General features: G+C 40.5%; 1 protein-coding gene and 1 pseudogene across 1 annotated transcript in view; one reads left to right on the top strand and one right to left on the bottom strand.

The window, feature by feature from the left end:
* The window catches only part of LOC102243391, a 3034-nt pseudogene extending 233 nt beyond the window's left edge, over positions 1-2801 (bottom strand).
* The window catches only part of LOC102259738 (chromosome unknown open reading frame, human C4orf22), a 561692-nt gene that overhangs the window by 45715 nt on the left and 500474 nt on the right, over positions 1-15503 (top strand). The gene's annotated exons all lie outside the window — the stretch shown is intronic.

Raw genomic sequence — 15503 nt, 5'->3', positions numbered from 1 at the left:
AAGGCAGAAAACGAGGTCCTGGGCTTGCTTCAGAGAAGCTAAGCGCTCCCAGCTGACAGCGGATGCTGCCACGTGGCCGCCACCGAGGCTTGCAGAGGCTCCGTGGGGCTGTGTGGATCAGCCTGGCCTGGCCTTGGCGGCGGGCCGCCTGCTTGCGAAGAAGCTGTCTGTGCACCAGTCCAGTGGGAAAGCCTGGCAGGCATTTCTGAAGACGTCTGGAATCCCCCCACCCCCCATGAAGATGACGTCCCACGGGAGGAGGCCAAACAGCGCCCTAAAGGTGGGCCCTTCCCTGTGAACTCCTTGGTCCAAGGCGCCCTGTCTGTAATGGTCCCGCACCAGCGCCTGCACGGAGCACAGGACTGTGGCGCGGGTGGTGGGCCCCCGGCCTGCAGCACAAACATGGACGTGCCCATTCCCAGCTGCGGGCACAGCCTGCCGTGATGGTCGCGGGCTTCACATCCTGCACGGAGACTTCGGGCAGCTGCTGGAGGAGGTGCCTGTACCTTCGACAGCTCGGGGACGCCCTCAGGTGCACGGCTGGCTCTCCGATACATCGAAAGGCGATGCCCTGTCCTCAGCTGGGGTCCGCCAGCCCTTCCGTGATGCACTGGATTGCCGGGTTCCAGGCGTTTTAAGTGCTGGTGGAGGTTGAGAGCCAGCCCGTCCCACCATCGGCCTCTGCTGTCGGGACAATAGACTTTCTGGGACAAAAGGTCCTCAAGTTCCCTGACTGCTTCCTCATCCCTGTGGAGTCGCTGCAAGATTTCCACGGCCCGAGACAGGATCCTGGTACAAATCCACCGAACGGTGAAGCACCGCGGAAACAGAGGTAAATCCTCGTGGTTCTTCAGGGAAGGGTGGGTCTGTGATGGTCCGGCACCAGCTCTTCCAGCTCCTTTAGCTCTTTCCGATACCTCCTGGCATGTTGAGGGCGCTCCTTAGATTCCTCCAGCTCCCAGCAGCCGTTGCCATTGCAGCAGCAATGCCACTCAGCAGGTGGGCGGAGCCTGCATACCGGCTGAGGTCGTCTCTGTCCTGGAAAACCGGGTTTTCCGACTGACCGTGTACTGGGGGAAGGCCACGCGGCCCAGGTGGACCAGCAGCACGGTCAAGGGCTGGCCCTGCCCACCACAGGCGGCTTCCTCCTCTTTGGGAGTCAGTCAGGGAGAAGAGCAGCAGGGCCCGGAAAAAACCGCCCGGGGGCCTGTACACAATCTCAGTGATGGGCCCGCCAAGTCCTTCGCTCTTTTTAAGATCACTGTCTCGATTTCGGGCGGGTTCTTGCCCCAAATACAGACAGAAGGCTGTCTGGCCAGTTTGAGCAAGGCAGGCCTCGACCAGTTGCTGCTTCTGCCCACTGGGGTTCCCCAAGCCGAAGGTCTTTGCCAGGGTTCTTAGTTCAGGAGCAGAAAGTAGTTCAAGCACTTCAGGGAGTTCTTGCAATTCGGATTCTGTCTGCAGAAAGCCGGCTTTGCTCCAATTCTCCAACCACAGGCGTAAAGTCCGGGGCGATCTCTTCATATTCCAATTTATGCATCTTAATCCAGCTGAACTTACATTGGAAAAGTCTGACGTATAACTTCTGACCACTATCTGATAACTGATGACAATTCCCTTCTGCTCATCGAAGAGCATCCTGTCATCTTCATTCTCAAAGACGGCTCCCAGCACCACCAGGAAACTCCAAATGTAGTAAGGGTGACTGAGCGGCGCTGGCATTGTTTCACCAGAACATCACAGCTAAGAACCTCACAAGCAATTTCATTCTTTAAGCCACTGTCACCTTCTAGAGGAAATGTTGGATGTTACTCCACTCAGAAGCATCATGCGTAGAAATTTGAGATTGTGCCTCCCAATGTGACAACTGTGTTTTCGATTCCGAAGTCACAGTCATTTGGATTTCTTCACCAATACCTGCCTCACATGCTTCAACACCTTCACCATCTACTTGTTTGATATGCTCCTGTTTTGCAAGACTGCCCTCCGGAGAGATGGTACTTTATTCCCAGGAGCTATTTCCGGGGATAACACAGGAGCATTGTCTGGGAAGGCAGGGGTGAGGGTGGACTCCCACAGTCCTGGGGAGACTTTTGGTTCACAGCTACCATTAGCCTAGTGCCTTCGGCAGTATTTTGCTCTGTAAGAGAATCACAGGTCAATATGTTTTCCTTTTGGGAACTGTTCTCCAAGCCTGATCCTTGTCCGCCATCTCTGCACAGTTCTCAACCATCCTGACCACTGTGGCTGAGGCACTCGGTGAAGTATGACGGGGAAAGGCCTCGTTCTTCTCTATGGATCTTCTTGCCTTTATGTATCTTTTGGATAATTGAGATGACAGGCTTCCCAAAGAAATGACTTTGACATTTCGAGATATCAGCTCATCATCTTGGTTTTGGCAACCAGGTCATCAGTACCTTTAAAGTAGGGACTGATCTGCTTTTTTAAGCCCGTTTTAGCTGAATTGCTTTGGTCAGGGGTTAAGTTTGTCTTGGATGGTGACCACCTCTCTGGTGTTACATCTTCTAAGGCAGTATCGGTTACTTCTACAGGGGACACATTGGCATTTGTGAAGCCGCAGTGCCCGGGGCCGCTGAAGTGATGTCATCGTGGTTAGCACACTTGTCATCGAGGTGCCGGTTTAAGTCATAGACTACACACCCAGCAGGCAAGTTTAGCGGGTGGGTGGCACATTGTTGGAAAACAAAACAATGGACTTCGATGCATTTTTTTTTAGTTCTGCTGCTTGACAAACTTCTATGGGGTCTTTTCCTCCAGGGCGATTTCCCTCCTGGCATCATGAGTGTTGGAAAAGCTGGGTGTCTCAGGTAATAAAACAAAGAATATCCCTGAGGAAAGACAGCGATGGTTTGCTTTTACTTCCCTGACTTGACATAAGAAAAAGTGGGCTTCTATTGGACTTCATATTACTCATTTAGTCAATTTACGCTTCCTGCAAAATAAAGCAGGTGCAGATTCAAACAGCAGTAAAGTGAGCTCTGTAGCATGCATATCAGCAGCATCTCACGGCAAGAAAAATCCTGGGCTTGGGACAGGAGGCCCAGGCTCCCCGTGCAACCTCAGTGTGACCCCAGCCCTAAGTGACGGCCTTGGACTTGGCTCGAATGACGTCTCAGACCTTGCTTTAAGCCCTAGAATTATCAATTTTTAAAAAGGGACAATGTGACTACACCAGATCTTTTTTAAAGACCATTGCATCAGTAACTGTTTCCAGGAGAAAGGATGGCCCGGGTCACTCCTGCCTGCACAGGGCAGCAGCTGCCGCCACCGAACCTGGGGCACGGGGTGAGCCCAGCCCTTCCCCAGGGACTGCATCCATACAGCTGGGTGCACACCTGAATCGCTATCATCGAGCCAGGGCCTCCCGCCCTTCTGCCTGCCTCCCTCCCTCTCCCCAGTCCCAGTCACCTCACACAGCCCGCTCCCCTCCCTCCCAGCCCTGCCGCCTTATTTACATTTTTTAAAAGGGGTGGCGCTATTTAAGAAAAAATTTACAGGTTTCAGGTGCACAATTCTACAACACCTCATGTGTACAATGTATTTTGTGTTCACAACCCAAAGTCAAGTCTTTGTCCATCACCATTTATCCCCCCATACCCTTCTCACCTGCCCACCCCTGCAATCACCACACTGTTGTCTGTGTCAATGAGTTTGTTCCCTTTCTTTTTTCTTTTCTTTTTTTGCTCAATAATCCCCCACCTCAGTCCCCTCCACCCTGACATCTGTCAGCCTGCTCTCTATTATGAGTCTGTCTCTGTTTTGCTTGTTAGTTCATTTTGTTCATTAGATTCCACATATGAGTGAAATCATATGGTAGTTGTCTTTGACTGGCTTATAATGCTCTCCAGTCCATTCCTTGCAATCTCTCTACCACAGACAAACACACACACACACACACACACACACACACACACACACACACCAAACACATATATCTGTTCTATTACCTCTTATCTATGTTTTCTACTACCCAGGACATACACCGTAAAGAATGCCTACTAGGCGTAGGGACATATGCTGTTTTTTTTTTTTTTCTGGTGAGGATTATGATGAAAATTAAAAGCAAAATTATTCAGTAGTTTCTATGTTACTCATACGTTTTTGAATGATGTTGATTTCAGAAAACCAGTGTTGACTTTGTTAAGAGTCTGGCATTCAGTTAGCAATGTTTTATTCACAATCTGTTGGTGCCTCAGAGCTCCTTTTGTCTGCATTTTTAACTACTGTAATCTTCTGAATGCTGGGTGAGCTTGAAAGAAGTGCACTGGCTGTAGTAACCATATTAACAGACGAGCGGAAGAACACAAATCTAGTGATCAATCAGGACAAAAAATTTCATACATGATTTAGGAGATGTGATGAAGGGAGGGAAGGAAATTCTTTAAAAAATTAATACATGAACCAAGAATGTTGAAGGTATTTGTTTCAGAAAACAAACTTGATGACTTGCCTCCCACTCCCTTTTTAATTTGAAGACCTCAGGAACATAGAGTTGAGTTTATTGTACACCTCCTTGCACAGAATGCTATTACCATCAGTGCCTTCAAGATTCCTCATTTGTTAAAAAGTTTTATGGGTTTGAGTCAAACTGACCACATATGCTGAGGAGCAAAGATCTCAAATGCCCCCTGGACTCCTCTTTAATGAAAAATATTTTTTAGTGTTTTTCTCTTTGATTATCCCATTTTCAATCACCCTTCTCTTCCCTCTCACACACCTACCTTAGATATTTATTTCCCTTGCTTTCTTCCTCTCATACATTTATTTAAATATATGCTTTCTAGAAAAATCATTGTGTAGTAGATTATTTGGGAGGTGTGGGATTTTAATGTAGGTAACTCTATCATTTGAAAATAATAATAATTTATTATCTTTCAGTTATTTTGATTACATTTTTTATTGTCCTTGAGAAGCACTCCAGTATATGGGTGGCTGGAAGTGTTGATAGTGAGCTTTCTTGTGATGCTCCTCATTTTAAAAGGATAGTGTCCACTGTATCTCCACTTATAGTGGTGTGAGTGTGTGTGTGTGTGTGTGTGTGTGTGTGTGCTTAACATGGAGAGAGACTATATTCAGTTTACTGAGATAGATGATTATACAATTTCCCCTCACCCCCCTCTATTAAAGTGGTGAAAGATATTTAAGGAATTTCTAATAATGAACTACCCATACATTCCTGAGGTAAGCTCAACTTGGTCATGTTTATTATCTTAAGTATTCATTGTTGATTCAGTTTGATAATAACTTTTATGGGTTGTCTCTCTCTTTTGTTTTTAAACCAATATTACCTGTTAACCACTTTTACCTGATATCACCATAACAAACAACTCTCTGTTCAGAACTTTATGTTCTAACTACCTTCCCCATCCAAGCCTCCTACTTCACCTCAGGGGTTAAATCAGCCTTTTATAAGCCCCATTTTAAGAGTCTAAAGCAGCGGTTCTCAACCTGTGGGTCGCGACCCCTTTGGCGGTCGAACGACCCTTTCACAGGGGTCGCCTAAGACCATCCTGCATATCAGATATTTACATTACGATTCATAACAGTAGCAACATTACAGTTATGAAGTAGCAACAAAAATAATTTTATGGTTGGGTCACAACATGAAGAACTGTATTTAAAGGGCCAGAAGGTTGAGAACCACTGGTCTAAAGATTTATTAAAACATACTCCATTATCATAGCTCTGGTCATATAATCCATTATCATTAGGAGTGGAACTAAAACACAAATCCCCAGCTGTTTCTAAATTTGTAGTCTAGGCAAGAGACCTGTGGTTAGAGTGGCCAAAAACCAGAGCAGAAACTCAACCGTATCTCAGCGACGAAGGATAAGTGGAATACATGTGCCAAGGTATCAGGGATGAGTAGAATGACAAGACTCTGGTGAATATGTTTATATGAGAACAAAGAGTTTGATTCTGTCCTTGAGAAATCAAGATCTATTGTCTGGGTAACTCATATTCTGGTACCACATTGGCTGAGTTGGTTAGAGGCAATTTTACTTTATGCCTCCATTGTTGAAATGATAACAAAAATAACTAACATTATTGAACACATATTAAGTTTCAGACATTTAGTACTAAAATTTGTGGGTTTTTTTGTATTTACTTATTTCATTACATTCTATATATCCTCAATCATGTAAGTCATATGACCAAGCACATAGTAAAGTGAAATCATAAGCACTAAGTATTACCTGATAATATTGAGTTTGGAAAGGAAGTCTTGAAATGCAGGTTTATCTTTGTCAGAATCCAAATAACTTTTTTTCTCATTCACTCTAAGTACTAAATTGGGCAGTAGAACTTTTTGATGACTAAACATTCATGTCCTTAATATGTTTACTTTAACACAATATTAAATCAGTTCTGAAAAGGTGCAGGTGTGTTTGGGTAGCTTTTCTCTCTTAAGTAGTGAATTTGTAACATTAGCAAAAATGTTTTTGCACCTGGATTTGGACAGCAATAACAAACTTTCTCCACCTAAGAATAAATTTGTACTCCTTTAAATTTTTTTTCTGTGACTTTAAAATATTCTAATTCTAAATAGTTTTGGAAAAGCCAACAGCAATAAATAAATAAGTGCAATTTATTTACATAGGTGCAACAAAACATTCCATTTTAATAGTTGTTGCTCTTTGTAACAAGTTAATAATCTTCAAACAAAAGGAGCTAGAGTAGAAGCAATGATTTGTTTGTGAATCTGAGGCTTTTATGGATAGGCTTAAAATGATTCTACTGTTTCCAATCCTTTTCCTCTCCCCGCCCCCCAATATTAACTAATAGTTCTGATATTGTTCCTTTGTGAACATGAATCTTGTTCTTGACATAGACTCTGTTCTTTTAGTTTGGAAAATTCTTCTGCCTGATCATTTTGTGGTTGGCACCCTTTTTGTCATTCAGACCTCAGTGCATATGTCAACTCTCAATAGAGGTATCCCTAGACTGGCAGTCAAAACCAGCCCCCAGTCACTGGCCATAACATTGATCTATTTTATTTTCCCCTGAGGTCTTATTTGTGTTTGTATTGATTGATGGATGGATATATGCAGTCTTTCTCCTCAGTTCCATGTCAGCTTCATATGAGCAGGTATCCTTTTTCTCTTGCTCACCACTGTCTCATCAGAGTCAATCATAGTGCCTGATAAATAGTAGGTTCTCAACTACTAGTTCAATATATGGCTTTTTGATTCAGGATTTGAGAGTGCTGGATGTATTGTGGACAAGGTAGTAGTAATATAATTTGTTATTCAGTTTGCAGTACTAATGTTTATCCAGCGTTGACAGTGAATCCTAGGTATGGAACCCAGGGCCTCTCACCTGGGCACTGTGATTTAACTCACACAATTTGAACCTGCATTATTTTTTTTTTAAAAATCACATCACCAAAATCTACACCTACATGTATCTTTTAAAAAATTACTTCTATGTGTAATTATATGCTTAGGCATTTAAATCGAGCAGGTATTTTTAAAAAATGTATGTTTAATGTGTATTATTATAAAGTGGACTGTAGATCAAAATTGCAAACTCATTTAAAATGTACTAAGGACTCACCATTTTCACAAATTCATTGATAAATTCTTCTTTAAATTGAACCTTTCCATTTTTTGTTATTTGTTTACACAATACTGCTCTAAAGTCTGTCAGATTATGTCATTCTTACATAAGAAGAAAATGAATTTCTACATACATATGAAGAAAACATGTTTTCAAAATACCATCAAGATATAAAGGTTGCTGGTTATTTTGTGGATTGTGTGAATTTTGATAATGTTTTCACAGCTTTTCTATTTTAGTTTAATAGAAGGTAGAAAAATGTTCTGAAGCTGTGTGCTTCTAAATTTGGCCCTTACTCACAGGGAGGGATTATTTGAAGCACCTGAAATCTAATATGAGCCTTGGAGAAAGGTACCACAAGATGATAGTATATATGATTACAAAGCAAAGAGGATTAGAAAGAGCAATATATTTTTGGAAAAAAGGGCAAGCACACCACTTGGAATGTTTTATCAAGAGAGGGATACAGAAGTGAAAAGTAATCCTTCTGCTTTATTTGGCATTATTGCTGTGTTCGATTTTGGTCTTTTCGTTTGGCAATGAATATATGGAGACTCTGGAGAAGGTCCAGCGAAGATCAGCAAAAGTGATGTAAGGAATGGGGACTAGCTCCTAAGAGAGAGCTCAGTGGGATCAGAACTGTTTAACTTGGAGAAGTAAAGACCAAGGGGTGATTTAACTGTCTTCAAGTATTTGAAAGGTTATTATATGAAAGATGCAGAACAGATGTTCTTTACTTCCACAGGAGACCAAATAAAAGGAAATACTTTTAAATTGTAGCAAGAGAAACAGTTCAGTTGGTCATAAAGATGGACACAACTATAAAGTAGGGATTGAATATTGAAACAGGTAACCAAGGAATATGGGGAAGTTATATCCTTAGAGATCTTTAACACCATCTGCCTTGAGTGGGTTGTCTGTCCACCTCTGTGCAGGGACCTTCCCTATATCTCTTGAAACCCTTCTAACTCTGAGATTCTATGCATGTTGTTTCCACTCTTTTGGAGTTGCCTAGAAGATAGTCAGGAGTGTTTATACAAGGATGGAAGTTAGGATTCAGCAGAGGCAGAGATCAAAGAGCTACCTGGTGTTCCCCTGAGTATCCCTGGTCTCCTAACTCCATAAGAATTAGTGACATGTGTTCTTTCTGTTCTGAGCTTTCTGAATCTATAATGATAATTCAGGAAATTATCCTAGCTACTGTTCTATGGTTAGGCATGGAACTAAATTATCTCAATCACAGGAAGGTGGAGGGTTTCTATTTTCACAGGTAAAGAAACCGAGACTTTAGTTATTAGCGTAAGTTCCTTCAGTGAGTTAGTGACAAAGGCAGAACTCAAACCTTGACCTTCTTGGCTCTTTTTTCTATTGTAAGGAGAAGTTTCATACATTTAGAAGTATTTTCCATTGACACTGGCAGATTTTATTAATGTTAGGAATTAGAATGAGCTCCAAAAAATAATAACCTACACTAGGAAAACAAGGAAATATGTGTTACATGAATGAAGACCAGGTTTAGTGTACATTTGGTGATGTTTTGGAGTATGTGTCATAATTAAATTGCTTCCCTCTGCCAGAGCAGCACAGGATAATTATTTCCTTTGGCCATTTGATCCATAATTAGGACAATTGAGTGGTGGCTTCATGAATCATAAAAGCTTTACAATTCAAATAAGTTTTTGAGTTTGAGCATCTCCAGTGGTCGGCAAACTCATTAGTCAACAGAGCCAAATATCAACATTACAACGATTGAAATTTCTTTTGAGAGCCAAATTTTTTAAACTTAAACTGTATAGGTAGGTACATTGTTATTAACTTAATTAGGGTACTCCTAAGGCTTAGGAAGAGCCACACTCAAGGGGCCACAGAGCCGCATGTGGCTCGCGAGCTGCAGTTTCCCCGACCACTGATAAAGGCCTGAGTGACATGGGATATTGAAAACTTCTACCATTAAGGTAATCATAAAATGATAATATAATATAACTATAGGAAATTTGCATAGTAACTTATATGAATAATTTGGTGCTTAATTCACTGATTCTTAACTGTTCTCAATCATCACTTCATTTAATGTTATCACTGCTTAAAGTTTGTTTAGAATTAACTTAACCTGAATCTTTGTCTTTCTAATAAAAAAATAATTCTGGGAATATCCAGATAGATAAATGGGATATAAAAATATTTTAAAATTAAAATTAGCAATTAACATGCTACAGCATTTATCTGGTTTTTAGGATCATGGTACGTTTCTTGTTTAGTCAAAGAAAAAGTTTTTAAGAATCTGGGTTACGTACTATGCACTTTTATTTTGTTAGGGTAGTAGAAGTATGACTTCTTTCACCATTTTTTGTTGTTGTTAGTGTTTTGTTGCTGTGAAGTCATCTGATTCTTGGGAAGCTTATCAAGCAAAGATGTGTTGAACCTTTGAGTGTTATTTTCTAGTATAAAATTTCTCTTTGCCCAGTTTCTCTTTAGCATTCCATAATTTAGACTTTTTTTTACTTCACAGTAAAGAGTAAGAGAGAACAGCTATATATTGAATTAATAATAATTCACTATCAGTACCCCCAGAGGACATTGTTTATGGTGTATTCTGTGCAGTGGTTTGTTTTCTGTATGACAATATGACAGGTATTAAAATAAGTGCTCTGCAGGTATTATCTCATCTAATCTTCATAATCATCCTCTGAGTTTTAAGGGCTGTATTAGACCCCTTACACGGAATAAGAAACTTAGTCACAGAGAGGTTAAGCAACTCACCCAGTTAGGAAATGGAAGAGTTAGCATCCACACCCAGGCAATCTAGTGACAATGCTTTAAGTCTCATACTGAGCTGCCTCTCTATTTGAGACAACTTGCCTATGCAGAATCTCCTAATGGTCATTTCAATTGTCCCAAGCTTTCCTTCACCTTATTTCTGATTAATAGTCTGAATCAACATACAGTTCTTACTATTTGCTTATTAAACACTAATCATAACACCTTTACAATTCAAATAAATATATATGTTTGTTATAAGCTACTACTAAGTGAATGTATTTTGCATGACAGGTGTTGGGATAAAAGTTAAGTGCGAAAAATCCCTTTGTTAAGGAACTTACAATACAGAGAGGAGAGTAACCCATAAATTCAAATAAATGTATTGCATAAACCAGAATGTGCCAACTGGTACAAGAGAAGTATAAACAACATATTCCAGAACACAGAGGAGAGAGAGATTCATTTTGATTCAGCAAGTATGGTGCCATGGACCTTGCTTATGGAGCGAGAGCTAAAGGATTTGTATTAAATAGGATAACTATGAGATGTGTGGGCACAGACAGTGTGCAGTGTGAGAAATAGGGACTTATTTCCCAGCAGCTTTTGCCCATGGAGATTCTGAGGAATACAGTAACATGTAGATATATAGCTCAGTTATATGGTGGATTATGAACATCAAGAAATAGCACCTTGATACATGCACTTATCCACCCATCTGTTTATTCACTCTTTTATCAAATACCTAGTTAAAGTCATCTCAGTTGATTGGGATGGTGATTAGACAATGCAATGGATATGCATTTCCCAACCTCAAGATTTAAAATGGAGTATTAAAGTGTTTAAGAGTCAAAAGTATATATATGCCTAATATGCAAATTGTCCCCTTGGGAGTTCAACCGGGAGATCGGGAGTTCTCTCGCTTGCTATGACGTGTGCCGATCACCAGGGGGCAGCATGGAACAAAGGAAGGCCCCGGCCGGCAGCTGGCAGCTGTGGAAGGGAGGCCCTGGCCGGCAGCCGGAAGGCCCCGAACAGTCCTGATCACCAGCCAGGCCTAGGGACCCTACCTGTGCAAGAATTTCATGCACTGGGCCTCTAGTAGTGTTAATATTTGTGTTTTAAAGAAAACACTGTTCACATTTAGTACTGTTTTTGATTAAATTGAGTAAATTCCAGCCTTTGGAATAATAGCTTAGTAACTTCAAATGGAAGTATAATTGAGTGATTGGTTTCAACTTGTGATTAAAAATGTTTAATTAAAAAAATTAAATTTATTGGGGGTAACATTGATTAATAGCATCATATAATTTTCAGGTATACATTATAATATGATGTTGGTGTACTCCATTGTATACTCACTTCACAGTCTGATTTCCTTCAGTCACCCTTTATTTGGCCCCTTTACCTATTATCTCTTCCCCATCACACTTCCCCTCTGGTAACCACCATTCTGTTGTCTGTATCTATGATTTTTTCCTTTTATTAGTTTGTTGTTACTTTTTGTTTTATAGTCCACATGAGTGAAATCATACAGTTTTTGTCCTATTCCTTCTGACTTATTTCACTTAGCATAATACTCTCAAGATCCATCCATGTTGTTGCAAATGGCCATATTTTATCTTTTTATGGTTGAGTAGTTTTCCAATGTGTGTGTGTGTGTGTGAGTGTGTGTGTTGTGTGTGAGATCACACATCTTTATCCAATCATCTGCCGTGGACTTACATTGTTTCTTTGTCTTGGCTATTGCAAATAATGCTGCAATGAATATATCCTTACAAATAAGTGTTTTCATATTTTTCAGGTAAATATTCAGGAACTGCTGGGTCATATGGTAATTCTAGTCTTAATTTTTTGAGGAAGCTCTATATCTTTTTCCATAGTGGCTGCACTAAATTGCATTCCCACCAATGGTGGATGAGGACTCTCTTTTCTCCACATGCTATCCAATACTTCTTGTTTTTTGTCTTATTGATAATTAAAGGCCCAATGCATGAAAGTCATGCATGGGTAGGGTTCCTAGGCCTGGCTAGCGATCAGGGCCGATCAGAGCCTTCTGGCTGCCAGCTGGAGCCTCCCTTCCCCGGCTGCCAGCCGCCGGCTTGGGCCTTCCTTCATTCCACGCTGCCCCCTGTTGGTCAGCACATATCATAGCGATCGAGAGAACTCCCAGTCTCCTGGTCAAACTCCTGAGGGGACACTTTGCATATTAGGCTTTTATATATATACTAGTGGCCCAGTGCACAAAATTTGTGCATGGGGGAGGGTGTCCCTCAGCCTGGCTTGCGCCCAGCCTGCACCCTCTCCAATCTGGGACCCCTTGGGGGATGTCCAACTGCCCACAGGATCAGGCCTAAATTGGCAGTCAGACATCCCTCTCACAATCCGGGACTGCTGGCTCCTAACCGCTCACCTGCCTGCCAGCCTGCTCACCCCCAACTGCCCCCCCACCAGCCTTCTCACCCCCAACTGCCCCCCTTGCCAGGCTGATCACCCCCAACTGCCCCCCACTGCTGTCCTGCTCACCCCCAACTGCCCTCTCCTCCTGGCCTGATCACCCCTAACTGCCTCTGCCTTGGCCCCTCCACCATGGCTTTGTCTGGAAGGACTTCCAGAAGGTCTCCTGGTCTAATTAGCATATTACCCTTTTATTAGTATAGATTAGTATAGATATAGTCATTCTAATAGGTGTGAGCTGACATCTCACTGTGGTTTTGACAACTTGTGATTTTTCAAAGTTTTTTTCTTCTTCCCTTCAGCAGAATCTTCTTACAAATGAAATCTCATGTGCAGTTCCACAGGATAAAACAGTTGCAGGAGTAATGCTGTGGCTAAAGTATTGTTAAGGTCATGGAACCCTCCCTGCCCCATCTTCTGAAGGGTATATAATATATCCTACTAGGTTTCACCTTCTATTTCTAGCCCCCTGCACCCCCAACATCCACATGGAACTACTCTTGGGGTAGCTTAAAGGAATTTCTTAACATAGTTATTTTAGTTCTATGTACTCTTCATTTTGGTATTTATATTTTATGTGAATAGTTTCATATATGTTTTTGGTAAGGACCATAAAGAGTGACACTTGGTTTACCATTTTGACCCTATGATTTTGACTACCGGCTGGAACACGGATGTACTGAAGCAATAATTCTATGGAATGAATTTGGATAAAATTCATAACATTATAAAGACATGGGTTATGTCTTTATAAAAATATTCACCTAACAAAAGGGTAGTGATTGTACCATAAATATTTTCTAACTTAAGTCCAGGTAAAATGAAAATATAACTCTATCATTACTACTACTTGGTATTATAGTTGTGGCTGTGACAACATATATAATGAAAATTTGGCAATTTTTCTAGATTAGCTAAAGTATGGTTCCAGCCTGAAATATGACTTAAGAGACTGAGAAGTTGCTACTAATTTTCTGTTCTTGAGTTTTCCCCCAAATCTATACTGCAAAGGAGGCTAAATTAAAAAAATACTCTTGTAAAAATTTATAAAATACATAAAAAATTACTGCCATCTGTATATGGATTACTAATTTGTATAACATTAATCCTATCTCAACATATTCAATCTGAATGAAGTAAATTTTTGAATTTTGTTTTTCTCATGTCATATCCTATTCTATATATCCTATCCTATCCTATCCTATCCTATCCTATCCTATCCTATCCTACCTATATATCCTATCATATTGTATGTTATATTAATGACTTATTTTTTTACAGGAGTTTTTGGGTTACAGCCAAATTGAGAGGAATTTGACTGTAACCCACACATGCACAGCCTCCCGAATGTTAACATTCCTTACTAGAGTGGTACAGTTGTCACAATTGATAATCCTACATTGACACATCATAGTCACCCCAAATTCATAGTTTGCATTATGGTTCACTCTGGATGTTGTACATTCAATGGATTTGGACAAATGTATAATGACATGTATCCTTTATTACAGTATCATACAGAGTATTTTCACTTCCCTAAAAAACCTCTGTGCTCTGCATATTTATCCATTCCTCAACCCTTGGCAACCATTCATGTTTTTACTGTCTCCATAGTTTTGCCTTTTCCAGAATGTCATATTGTTGTAATTATACAACAGTATGCAGCCTTTTCAGATTGGTTTCTTTCTCTCATAATTTGCATTTAAGTTTTTTCCATGTTTTCTCATGACTCAAAAGTTCGTTTTTTTTGAGTGCTGAATGATATTCCATTGTCATGATGTACCACAGTTTGTTTATTTATTCATTTATCTAATGGCATCTCAGTTGCTGCTAAGTTTTGTCAATTATGATTAAAGCAGACAATTATGATTAAAACATCACTGTGCATGTTTTTGTGTGGACCTAAGTTTTTACCTCTTGAGTAAATGCCGAGGAGTATAATTGTTGGATCATATGGTTAGGGTATGTTAAGTCTTGTAACAAACTGCCAAATTGTCTTGCAAAGTGTCTGTACCTTTTTGCATTTCTACCAACAATGAATGAGACTTCCTATTGATCCACATCCTCTCCAGCATTTGGGGTTGTCAGTGTTCTGGATTTTCTATATTCTAATAGATGTGTAGTGGTATCCTATCGTTTTTGTAACTTGCATATTCCTTATGATATACGATGTGGAGCATCATTTCAGACGCTATCTGTTTATTTTCTTTGGAGAAGTATCTGTTAAGATATTTGGATAATTTTTTTTAAATACCATGTTGTTTGTTTTCCTGTTATTTAATTTGAAGAGTTCTCTGTATGTTTTGGAAAATAGTTCTTTATCAGATGTGCTTTTTGCAAATTTTTTTTCAAGTCTGTGGCTTCTTCTCATTCTCTCTCTATTGGCTTTTTGAAAAACATTCTTTTCTCCAAAGGTTGCTGAAAGCAAGTACAAATTGTCGTAAAAAGGCTAAAAAAACCAGCTGATACCCACATTTTAGGAAACCTGACACCCCAGAGTTATTTAAAAAAAGTTATATCAGAAACAGCTTAATTATGGGGTATCTTTATGATGTTCCATTTGACTTTGCCATTTAAAATTTTGGTTGTGTAAGAAAGCCCACTGCATGGGAGAACATATTTGCCAATGTTATCACCGATAAGGGTTTAATCTCCAACATTTATAGGGAACTCATACAACTTAACAAAAGGAAGATAAACAATCCAAT

The sequence above is a fragment of the Myotis brandtii genome, unplaced genomic scaffold (genome assembly GCF_000412655.1).
Source record: "Myotis brandtii unplaced genomic scaffold, ASM41265v1 scaffold111, whole genome shotgun sequence".
NCBI classification, from domain to species: domain Eukaryota; kingdom Metazoa; phylum Chordata; class Mammalia; order Chiroptera; family Vespertilionidae; genus Myotis; species Myotis brandtii.
Note: the sequence above shows the minus strand (reverse complement) of the source record. Positions and strands in the feature narration are given on the sequence as shown.